Genomic DNA, 12,073 nt, shown 5'->3' with positions numbered 1-12,073 from the left:
ATCAAAACACACGCACACAAACATACAAAATGGCCCAGCCGACTTAAGTGTGCCTGACCCAGAATGACAAATGTGTAAATTACACTGCTAAGTGGGATGTTTTATAAAGGAAGGGGTGGGGATGATGGGGGAAGGAAACACCACAGGCTTTTCAGCATACATTGCCTAATTGCTTTATGTTATGCCGGCATGAGAAGAGGTGACGGTTGGCCCCGTAGAAAACCACCTGGCTGTCGTTGCTCTTATGTTTCTCAGTCTCTGTTGGGTGGAGGCAGCAAACGCTGCACCCATTGGAAAGGGCCGGTGGTGGTGGTGCCCGGAGGGTGTTCAGAAACGCCACCGCCAAGTGTTAAAACATGGCAAGAAATGGACGCAGGTGGCGGCCGGAGTGGGGCCTGGGAAATGGTCCCCCATCAAGCTGTGAAACCTGAGCACACGGCTACGGAAGCAGTCTGGCCTACCTTGCAGGGTGGTGGTTGCGGGAATGCCGTGAGCAGGAAAAGAGCCGCGCTCGCCGCTGAAAGACAGTCAGGATATGAATGGAGCGATGGAAGTGCTTGGCTCAGGATCAGAACCTCAGAAGAGCCTCGAGGCAGGATCAGACCCCAGCAGCCTCTGGGTGAGCTTCCTGCTCTCTCTGTGGCCAACTTCTCTCCTCCCCCCCACCAACGACACACACACAGACACAGACACACAACCTGCTTGTTCTTGGGAGAACTGCTTGATGATGTGTCAAAGCCACACCCCGGTTGCATTCGGGTTGCCTGAAACGAGGGCAAAAGGGGAGAGGACTAACTGTGGCTCTTCCAAAACAGTCCGTGGCCAGCTTGCCACGCCGGCCACCTGAGCTCCTGGTTTATAAAAGACTGATGGAAATGGAGGTGATGGCAATAGATGGGGGGGGCGCGTGTGGCATCATGTCCACATCCCCGCCACTGTCCTTTCAGTTGTCCCGACCCATCAGTCCCGGAATGGGAGATGCAAGGGGGCAATTTATCACAAGCTGTGGCCTGGCCACGCTCGGCCCTTCGGGCAGCTCTTATGGGGAGTCTTGTCTGCACACAGAGGAGAAGAGTGGTGGAGGATCTGTCTGGATCAGAGTTCGTGTCCTGTTCTCTTCAGAAGAGCTTCCTTGCCTCGATCTTGGGCCCCCGACTCCCCTTCCTCAAACCTCCACCACCCTTTTTTTGGGGGGGGAGAAGCTAAGATTAGGGCGAGGGCTGAGCATTAAGAAGACAAAAATCCTGACGACAGAAGAACAACACAAGTTCGGCATTGAGGATGAAGAAGCCGAAGAAGCTGGCGATTTTGTCTACCTTGGTTCAGTCGTCCACCCGAAGGGAGCCAGCAGCCAAGAAATCAGAAAGAAACTGAAGACTTGGAAGGGCAGGAATGAAAGAACTAAAAAAGATCATAAAGTGTCAGGAGGTGCCTCTGGAGACCAAGATCATCCACACTTTTATATTCCTGATCACCACGTGTGGATGTGAAAGCTGGACAGTGAAGAAAGCAGACGGGGGGGGGGGGAATGGATTCATTTGAATTGTGGTGCTGAAGGAGAGCTTTGTGGATTCCCTGGACTGCCAGACAGATGAACAAGTGGGTCCTAGATCAAATCGAGCCTGAACTCTCTCTGGAGGCAAGAATGCTGAAACCGAGGCTGCCTCACTTTGGGCACATCCTGAGAAGGCAGGTTTCTCCAGAAGATACCGTAATGTCAGGAAAGGTGTATAGCAGCAGGAGAAGAGGAAGACCAGATACAAGATGGACTGACTTCCTAAAGGAAGCCACAGGCTTGGGTTTGCAAGAGCTGAGCAGGGGAGTTGAGGAGGGAACGTCTTGGAGGACGCTCATTTATGTTGCCATAAGTCAGAGGTGACTTAATGACAACAGGGTTAGGGTTGCCAAAGTGGCTTGGTGGCTTACGGAAGAAACTCCCCTGGTTCGATTTTGATTTTTCAAACGCGGTCTTTCCCGCAGCCTGCAGCTTTCGGTTTGTCTGCCTCCCCTTTTGTCCCGGACGTGGGCTGAGAAAAACAGCAGCTCTCTGACAAAAAAACAAAGACAAAATTGAAAGTAGGAAGGCTGCCTTGATGTTCTAAGCCAGGAGGAACCCACTGGGAACCCAGTGAGCGCTTTCTGAGAGGCCTCCATCAAAGCTTGTAAATAAAGAGCCAAGGAGAGTTTGCCCGTGGCCAGAAATATCTCGGGCAAACACTGGCACCCTAGAGAAGGAGAAGGAGGCCTTTTGGCCCTCGCGCCCCCCCAGGGCCTTTGCAGTGCCTAGAGGGGTGTGGATCATGGGAGTGGAGTCCTGCTCTTGCCAGGGCAGGCTCAATGCTTGAGGGGAGCCTGGGAAGTGGTTCGCCTGAACAGTCCCCTTCCTTCCTTCCTTCCTTCCTTCCTCCCTTCCTCCCTTCCTCCCTTCCTCCCTCCCTCTCTTTCTTTCTTTCTTTCTTTCTTTCTTTCTTTCTTTCTTTCTTTCTTTCTTTCTTTCTTTCTTTCTTTCTTTCTTTCTTTCTTTCTTTCTTTCTTTCTTTCTTTCTTTCCCCTCTCCCCGTCCTTCCTCCCTCCCTTCCTCCCTCCCTCCCTCCCTTTCTTCCTTCCTTTTTCTCCCTCCCTCCCTCCCTCCCTCCCTCCCTCCCTCCCTCCCTTCCTTCCTTCCTTCCTTCCTTCCTTCCTTCCTTCCTTCCTTCCTTCCTTCCTTCCTTCCTTCCTTCCTTCCTTCCTTCCTTCCTTCGTTTCACTGAAGGAAGGTGCAAATGGAAAACTTAGTAAAGTGGCTGCTTGTGATGTAACCCCATAACTGGTCCTCGAAAGGGTGAACAGGTGGAAAGGACAGAAACACCTTGCTCCAAGGTGTTGATGGTCCAAACTGGGTTAAAGGAAAGAGGACAGAGGTGGAGAGAAGAGAAGATGGGCAGGAGAGAGCCTCAAGGGGCCAAGTAAGAGATTCACCATCCTGCTTGTCCTCTATCCATCCTGTGACATCTAGGAAGCCCCCGGGGTGGAGGGGAAGGCACTGGCCTCACTCAAGCCTCTGATATTCAAAGGTAAACTGCCCCTGGAGATGGAAGTCCCATGCAACCTTCATGAGGAGCAGCGTAATGTGGAGTGCAACAAGGATTTGAAGACTTTGACATTGGCCCAACACCATCAAAGAAAAGGTGGAAGGATTGGAGGAAGAGAGAGCGAGAGAGCATCCAACATTTCGGGGAGCAGGTGGGAGCGCACAAACGTTTGCATTCAGTATCACTGGGGGGGTGCACAAGGGCACACGTTCCCCCACACTCGTTCCCCCATCCCTCCCTTGCTTTTCAGCCAGTGCCCACCTGGTACCTGTGCCCCTCCCAGCAGCATCCCTGGGACAGATGTGGTCCCGCGAGCTGGGGAAACCCGGGAACCTCAAGGGCCGCCCACCCAGCAGCCCCGCAGGATGGGTAAGAGGTGTGGGTTCCCCTCCCCCCCCAGCCCTTGAGGTCTTGCAAGGGGTGTCTGATTTCCAGGAAACCCCACAGCGACCTGTCCTCCATCTCGACTCCTTCCCGATGCCGTTTCACAGCAAGCCTGAGCATGGCGGAGGTGGCGGTGGCGGCCGCCGTGTGGCACCGGGTTGGGGGGGGGGACGCGCAGAGTCCTTTTGTGCAGGAATTAGATCCAGCGCTGGCTGACCTTGGAGGGTGACAGCCGGGCCTTTGTTTGCAAGATTGGGCAAAATGCAAGTGACAAATGTGGAGATAGGAGACAAAAGCAAACAAGGGCCGCTCTCGCCTGGAAGGGACAATGGCGGGGGCTTAATTGATTTTCCTTTTCTGCTTTCCCTTTTTTGTGTAAAGACATTGATTTGACCCTGTAAGACACACGGAGTGGATCATTAGGGGGCCTTAATGCGCACCAAAGGGTGGTTTATTATCTTCGAGGCCTCGCTGCTCACGTGGTGCCGCTTTTGTCTTTTAATTATTATTTTAATGACATCTTTGTTATCTCTGGCTCTGCAAAAATCTTTCTCTGGCTCCCCTCAAACGAGGAGGAGGATGGTTCGTGTGTGCGCAGGGAGTGGATGAATGCAGTGCTCTTTCCCCCCCCTCTGCAAAATGGGGAGGGGGGAAACATCGCAGGCGACGGAAAGAGGCCCACTTGGTGTCAACGCCTGGAAACGAGGCATTGTGCAACATTCTGCTTTTCTTAATTATTTTATAAACAGGGGAACAAAGACCTTCTCGGAGGTCTACGCTCTCTTTTTCAAGGTAACAGTGGGAATCCGGCCGGCGAAGATGAGACCATCTCGTCTGGTTTTGGAAGCTGAGAAGGGTCAGGCTGCTTGGTCCTGGCATGAGAAGTCAACCTTCTTCAGGTCCATGATGGTACCGGTATGTGTTTCCAGTTCCCTGTAGGAAAAAAAAATATATATCCAGCCAAGAAAGCAATGCAAACGACCATGGCATAAGGAAGTGACACACCATCCTCTGAATTATTTTGAGGAGAATTATAGGCCCATCTTGGTGTCCAGGGAACATCGTCCAGCGGCCTCGCTCAGATGCTCTTCTGTCAGAGGCTACAGGAAAGGTCTTGGGCTTCACTGATGGGCAGCCTCCTCCAGGGGGCGCCAGCTCAGCTTCTTCCTTATAAGGCATTGGGGCTTTCGGCTCCCTTTCCCCCACTTTCATCCGCAAGGTGTATTTTTAATCCTGACCTTCCTTAACCCCCCAGATGCTGGATTGGGCAGGTGGGGGGGGATCTGTTGAGGAGCTGCTCGGCGCTATGGATGACCTTGAGCTCTTTTGCTGTGCTCTTGAATCGTCTTGGAAATGGACGCAGGGTTCGCCTTCCTTCATTGCGTGCCCGTCAATCGAAAGGCCGTACACATCCCTGGCTGGCTGACATGGAGGGAGGCGTCCTTTGGAGTTAGGTTTATTTTTATTGTTCTACAGCATTGCCATGCATCTCCCCCGGGGGATGGAAGAGACTGACCCTTGCACTGGCAGCTGTGGAGCCTGCTGGCCGACTCTTACTCCGTGTAGCAGCCTGCCAGTCTGTGTCTTGAAACCAGGCTTGGTCAGGGCAGCCGTTCGAAAGGAGGACTGGCCAGGTATTTCTGCTGCCCGCCAGTCGATGCTGGGGTGGGCCTGGCGCAATGCTTCTTACCTCTGCCGGCGGATGCGTTTCTAAATGCTTATGCAGTTGATTCTCTCATGCGCCACCCACTGTGGCTCCCTTGGTTGGTTTCACATGTTGGAATTGGGGGGGGGGGGGGCTGAGGACAGGATCCTGAGTCCTCACTGTGAGATGCTCAGCGACTGCGTTCACGACTGGTTCTCTTTTCAGCTCCCTGCAAGGAGAAAACAGTCATATCCGAAGAAGGCCAGGCAAGAACCTTCTCTGCTTTTTTTTTGGTTGCCTTCTCTCTGGGGCAACCAAGCTGTCTGGAATATTATGGGACCAGCAGTGCAGAAAACCCATGTTCCCCATCTCTGGGAGTCAGTTCCACCCATCAGGGGTTGAACATTGTGAAACGCCTCCAGCCCAAAGTGCAAGGGGGCCTTCCAGGACCGTTAGACTCCCTCGCCCCACGGCCTTCTGCCTAGAAGAGACAGATCTGGCCGGCCGTGGGTCTCGGTGGCTGGTCGCCAGGTTTGGGGATCAGAAACAAGGCAGGGGGGGAGCCCGACTCAACCCGGGGGCAGGAGAGGTGGCAACTGAGCGGTTCTCTCCCCTCTGTGGGTGTTGGTCACATCCCAGTAGGTACCAAACGTGCCCTTCAAATGGATGGTTGAGCATTTTATTGTTGTTTAGTTGTTAAGTCGTGTCCGACTCTTCGTGACCCCATGGACCAGAGCACGCCAGGCCCTCCTGTCTTCCACTGCCTCCCGGAGCTGGGTCAAATTCATGTTGGTCACTTTGATGACACTGTCCAACCATCTCGTCCTCTGTCATCCCCTTCTCTTCTTGCCTTCACAATTTCCCAACATCAGGGTCTTTTCTAGGGAGTCTTCTCTTCTCCTGAGATGGCCAAAGTCTTGGAACCTCAGCTTCAGGATCTGTCCTTCCAGTGAGCACTCAGGGTGGATTTCCTTCAGAATGGACAGGTTGGTTCTCCTTGCAGTCCAGGAGCATAATCCTCAGCAGCATCTGCTTGATCGGCGCTTTCTTCCTGACGCTGTTGCTTCTGGGAGTAGGGGTGGATGAGAAAATCTGTGCTGAAGAAACAAAACAATATCTTTATTAGCATCTTAAGCGTGCACTTCGTTTAGGAAGAAATCTCTTTCTAACCCCCCCTTAATCCCTGTGTTATTGATGGTTTTGGATTGGCCAGGGATTCCAAGAGCCCGCAGGTTTGCTGGGCCCAGAGATGCCTTGGAATCTGAGCCTTTTGACGCGGAGAAAGCAGCTCTGTTTTGACAAATAAGCCAGGAAAGGAAAAAGAAAGAAAGAAAAAATAAACCCTCACCAGAGTTAAGGCCTCACAAGGCTAACCCGTCAATTGTCTGAATGTTAATCAAAGCTTGCTACTATCCCTCCCCTCTCCTACGTCCTTCCCCCACAAAAAATCTGGGGCTTTGCATGGGCTCTGTGGCTCAGTTTGAGGGGAGGCCTCTGGGCCTATTAATCTTTCTAAGCCGGTTCAGTTCTCGCCCCTGTTCCTTTTTTAATGTGCCAAAAAGAGAGAGAGATCATAAATTTCCCTCTTGTAATATTAATATCCCTTTATAGTAACCTCTTGAAGTGAGATCCCTTTACGTGGGCTTGAGTGTGTGTGTGTGTGTGTGTGTGTGTGTGTGTGTGTGTGTGTGTATTCTCTCTCTCTCTCTCTCTCTCTCACACACACACACACACACACACACACACACACACACACACAAATCCTGTGTTTGGTAGGTTTGTTCTGATTGACTGCGCGGCTCTCGTACCACGGCTGCCCGTGAAGCAGTATCTCATTGCTGCGTTTTTATATTCTTTGAGCAGCTCTCCTCCTCGGTGAGGGAAGGAGCGAAACGGGCAGGACATATTTTTGCAAGCTAAGCTTGGCAGCTCAGGGAGAAAAATCCGGGGAAGGTGCCACGGCAAGCTGGCTGGTGGCTCTCCCTGACCCTTGGCGAACAGGGGAGTGCGCGCGTGTGCTCCCTTCGTACGGCACCGCCAGGGGAGAGCCAACCGGGTGCCCAAATCCAGCCCAGAAGATTGTGGGAGAGCAAAAGGGGCTTCCTCTCGCCCCCCACCCCATCTGACTCAGTGGATCCTGCGGGAAGATGCCAGAGGGACCCTCCAAGCAGCCCACCGAGGGTTTTGAAGGAGGCTGCCCTCCCTCCAGACTGGCTCTGTTGAATTTATTTATTTATTTATTTATTTACTTACTTACTTACTTACTTACTTACTTACTTACTTACTTACTTACTTACTTACTTACATGTTTGTTTGTTTGTTTGTTTGTTTGTTTGTTTATTTATTTATTTATTTATTTATTTATTTATTTATACCCCACCTATCTAGTCATTTCGACCACTCTAGGCGGCTTACAACATAAAGCATAACAAGTTCAAGAAAAAATTATAACAATTGATTAATTAAATGATTCTGCAAGATGGGAAAAATACAAAATAAATCAAATAAAGAGAGAGAGAAAAAAAGGAAAGAGGTCAGGAATTAACTGGAAGGGAAGGCCTGCCTATACATCCACTGCATGGAGAAGCTCACCCTTCCAGGGCCGGTGTCCCCATCTCACCTTCTGGTGTTTCCCCACCTCCCCTTCCTGATGATGTCATTGCAGGGGAGGAGCAACAGGGAGAGGAGGAGGAGAAGAACAGCCTCTGAATGGGGCCACCACAGGAAAGGCCAGCTGCCCAGGGCGAAGGACTTCTTATGGGCAACCTGACAGCATGGAAGGGCAGCCACCGCTTGCCTCAAGCTTTGCTGTCAGGCTTTCCTAAGGCGTCCAGACAGCTGCTGTATGGAATAAGATGCCAGACAAGGGGCCCTATCCACCAAAGGGCTTCCTCTGTCCTGTCCAGGCCAGGAAAGGAAGACATTTAGAGTATGGATAGAAGGCAGGTTCCCCTTTTTTTTGATTCAGTTTCCAGCCCCTCTAGAAGGTCTTCACGCTTAGCCATCCATTGGATAGGTTGGGTAGCTGCTAATCACCGTCCTGTCTCCACAACAACCCTGCGAGGTATGTGTGTGAGAGAGAATGACTGGTTCAAAGCCAGCCAGTGAGACTCACAGCGAAGATGCAGTTGGAACCCAGGCCTCCAGGGGATTGGTCTGCCTCCTGAAACTCCGCACGCCATCATCTCAAACCCCGTAGGATTTCCACAGGGCGGTCTTGCTTGCAAGCTTGACTGACCGTTTTGGTTTTTAAAGGGAAAGCCCTGAAGTTTACAAAGTGGATTCTGAGAGGCTGTTCTTTGCCGGGTAAACATGTTTCTCAAAAGTCATTAATATGACATTCACGCAGCCCTAATAAAGTACATAACGCTGAGATCTGGCACCGCAGAAATACCCAGAGGAGTAGAAGTACGAGTCTTAAAACTAAGACTATTGGAAACAAGATATTTTTGTGTCTCATTTGGGAATAATATAATTGCATTTTGAGGTTCTAGCAGATGCTTGGCCCAGCTGGTAAGAAAAGTTCAGGGTCTTCCCCTCCCCTCCCCCCGGATTTAGACTTGGTACTTTACAAGGGGGGGGGGAGAGAAAAGCTTTTTGATGAAAACTCACTTTTAGAGCAAACACAGTGGCATATTTTTGTCGTCTTGCGTTCAAAAGCATCTCACAGCAGATTCGAGGGACTGAATGTGGGGCTGTTGAAATTCATCTTCTCAGAAGTCTCTCCTGGAATACTCTGGCATGAGGGGTGGACCTTCATGTGTCAGGTTCTCTCAGCCAGGAATGCTCCTGTACCCAAGTTCTTATGGCTGCTTCTTGACTGATTCCTCAGCTCTCTTCCTCCCCATATCCAGTGGCCAAATGTGCTTGCCTGTGTTAGGCCGTCACCTGGGGGGCGGGGCCAAGATGGAGTTGTTTTCAGAAACAGCACTGAGGAGGACAACCCTGACCCCCCGTTTCAGAGACGTCATTAAGATGGGGCAGTCGAACATCTCCTTTAGCCAGGAGGTGAATTAAGGCCATGAAATTATTATAATGTAATGCTGGATGTGTCCTTAAAGGTCATCAAGTTGAACCCCGTGCCAAGGAACAAATTGCTGGCTTAAGCACCTCTGTCCCAAAGCTGGTGCTCGGTTTCAAAAAAAGAGGAAACCTTCAAAATACCACCGTTTCCCATGCCCAGGAAGGTATTGGCAGGTTGTTCAATTACAAGGTGTATAGAATCATGAGGTCTCTTTCCATGATGGAAGCCAGATGACAACATGATTCAGAGGCTTAGCAGGGGCAGCAGGCCTGCCAAACGTTCTGTCTTTCTCTGTATTTGCCTCTCTCCCCACACCTCTCTTCCCTCCCCCGCTCAGTACTTGCTGTGGCTTGGGCTCCTTCTTTTACTCATGAGTAAGCTCATTTGGCATTGATTGCCCACGACACACTTTGGGGGGGTCAGAGTTTTCATGAGGTTCACAAGGAGAATTTCCCTCTCTGCCTTAGGAGCAGTTTTTCCCTTTGAAGGCAGCCAGAAATATTTTAAATAAATGGATATATACTCTTAGAAAAGAGAGTGTGGGTTGTTTTTTCATTCTGAGTTTGACTCCCTCTTGCTGATGCAGCATAAGCTTCTGATCAATTGCATGTGTGTGTGTGTGTGTTTTGAGATCCCCGATGGGGCTGAGGAAGTTTAATGGGGTGGTGGAAGTTTTAACATCTTCCACCTCTCTGCCTGTTGCTTTAGTGGGAGATGAAACCTTTAATATGGAATAGAATATTTCCACCACTGGAAGCAAAATGTGCAATAAAAATACTTTGTGTGCTAGTTTATTTTAAATTAATTTTCTGCTTGGTGCAGAGAAATGAAACGGTACATTGATGGAACTGATGTCTGTCGTCTGCCTTTTTGACTACGTCGTACAAATGACGTGTGCAGAGGACTCAAGCCTACACTGGGGTTTCGAAAGAGAAAGGCCACACTGTTAGCAAGGGAAACATCTCTTTAGTCGCACCTTTCTCCCCTCCTGTACCCAGTTCCAAACGTCCAGGGGCAAAATAACACAGCAAAACAAAACTGCTGTTTAAAGAGCTGCCCGTCTGTTAGCTTTAAGTCCCTGGATTCAAAGTGGCACTGCTGTGTCTAATCAAAGGTTTGGTTTCTTCCCTGTGCTTCCAGAAATGGTCCAGCAAAGAGTAGCCTCTTCTCCAGATCCAGTCCCTGCAAGAGGCATGGATATGGGCACGATAAAGAATCTCCAAATTTGTTCAAAAAATCACTGATTTGTTGATTTGTATTCATAGGAACCAATGCCCCCGACGAATAAGAATCAATTAATTTTTAATGATTTTGGATGCGTCAATTTGTTTGTTTATAAACACACACACACACACACACACACACACACACACACACACACACACACACACACACACACACACACACACATACACGGTACCTAGAGGCGCCAAAGTTGCAGGGAAGCTTCCTCTGACTCTCCTCTACAATCCCTCCAAGTTTCTAAGGAGTTTTAAAGTCAAAGACAAATTGGTGAAGCGATTCGTTGATTTGCTGGGAAAAAAATCATAAATTCGTAATTCGTGATCAATTGACCTGGATGAATAATATATCAAAACATTTTGCTGATTCAGCTCTAGTCCACCCTGCACATTTATGATCCCACGTTAGGTGTTGTTTCTGCATCTGGCACAGTCCTGGGACTTAGTATGTCAGGAAATGCTCTGGCCTCCTTTGTCCTCCCCTAACTCTAGACGTGGTGACGCTGCGGGTTAAACTGCAGAAGCCTCTGTGCTGCAGGGTCAGAAGATCAGCCATCGTAAGATCAAATCCACGTGACGGAAGGAGCTCCCCTCGCTTGTCCCAGCTCCTGCCAACCTAGCTGTTCGAAAGCATGTAAAAAATGCGAGTAGATAAATAGGTACCACCTCGGTGGAAAGGTAACGGCATTCTGTGTCTAGTCGCACTGGCCACGTGACCACGCGCTGGCCACGTGACCATGGACAAACGCTGACTCTACGGCTTGGAGACGGGTGTGAGCAACGCACCCTAGAGTAGGACACGACTGGACTAAATGTCAAGGGGAACCTTTATCTTACTCTAGAAAAAGTGGTCTAAGTATTTGACAAGAATATGAACTCTGGGCTTCCTTAGGAGGGAACCGTAGTGCTCAGAAGAGGATCAAACTTCTGCAAAGTGGGGACAGTATGCAGGCAGACTCAGGGCGCCTCTGGAAAGTGAACCCTGGTTTGCAGGCGTCTGTATGGATTGAAAAACACATTTGTTCTTTTTTGTCAAGTCTGGAGTTCCCATCATTCATTTAAGGTAGAAGTGGAAGGGAGTGCAAACAAAGAGGGAAGAAGGAGAAGCTGCCCAAAGCATGATTCCAGATTCGAAGACAAAAGATGTGGTGGCATCTAACAGATGGGCTCCTATGTTTCATGGGAGCGTTTGTGGCTCAAGTCCACTTCGTCGGGCATCGGGGTGAGATTACATGGCAAATGTGCCTACCTTTATACACACCCACAAAATAAAGAGATGGTGGGAGGTTAACCAATGTCAGTTGCAAATGGTGTGAGTCGTGGTGGCATTTCACAACTGTGGGGTTGTGTGTGAGCTTTTGTGGATTGGAGTCCAGCTCCTCAGATGTGTGGGGCACTCGTGGGGCATCTTTGATATCCCCTTGGTGGAGAAGTCATGGCCAGGTGAAGTACAGGCACAACAGACACTGCGGCCGTGCATTGTTAATATGGGGAGAGAATGATGGAGATGTCAATCACTCAGAAATGCAGCCGACGGGCTGGCATGCTTAGCTGTCTGCTAGACGAATCACAGAATTACTAAGCATTGATAAGGCAGAGGACAAGAGTAGGTCAAGAGAAATAAAATAACTATTTCCTACCTACAGGATATTATAGAAAACGAGGTTGTTAATACATGTAGCGTGCTAAGAAGCCTTGATCTCTGTTT

The 12,073-nt window shown here is 50.0% G+C and overlaps 1 protein-coding gene across 4 annotated transcripts in view; it reads left to right on the top strand.

The window, feature by feature from the left end:
• The window catches only part of CAMTA1 (calmodulin binding transcription activator 1), a 583,032-nt gene that overhangs the window by 148,508 nt on the left and 422,451 nt on the right, over positions 1 to 12,073 (top strand). The gene's annotated exons all lie outside the window — the stretch shown is intronic.

Source organism: Pogona vitticeps, chromosome 7 (assembly GCF_051106095.1).
Source record: "Pogona vitticeps strain Pit_001003342236 chromosome 7, PviZW2.1, whole genome shotgun sequence".
NCBI classification, from domain to species: domain Eukaryota; kingdom Metazoa; phylum Chordata; class Lepidosauria; order Squamata; family Agamidae; genus Pogona; species Pogona vitticeps.
Note: the sequence above shows the minus strand (reverse complement) of the source record. Positions and strands in the feature narration are given on the sequence as shown.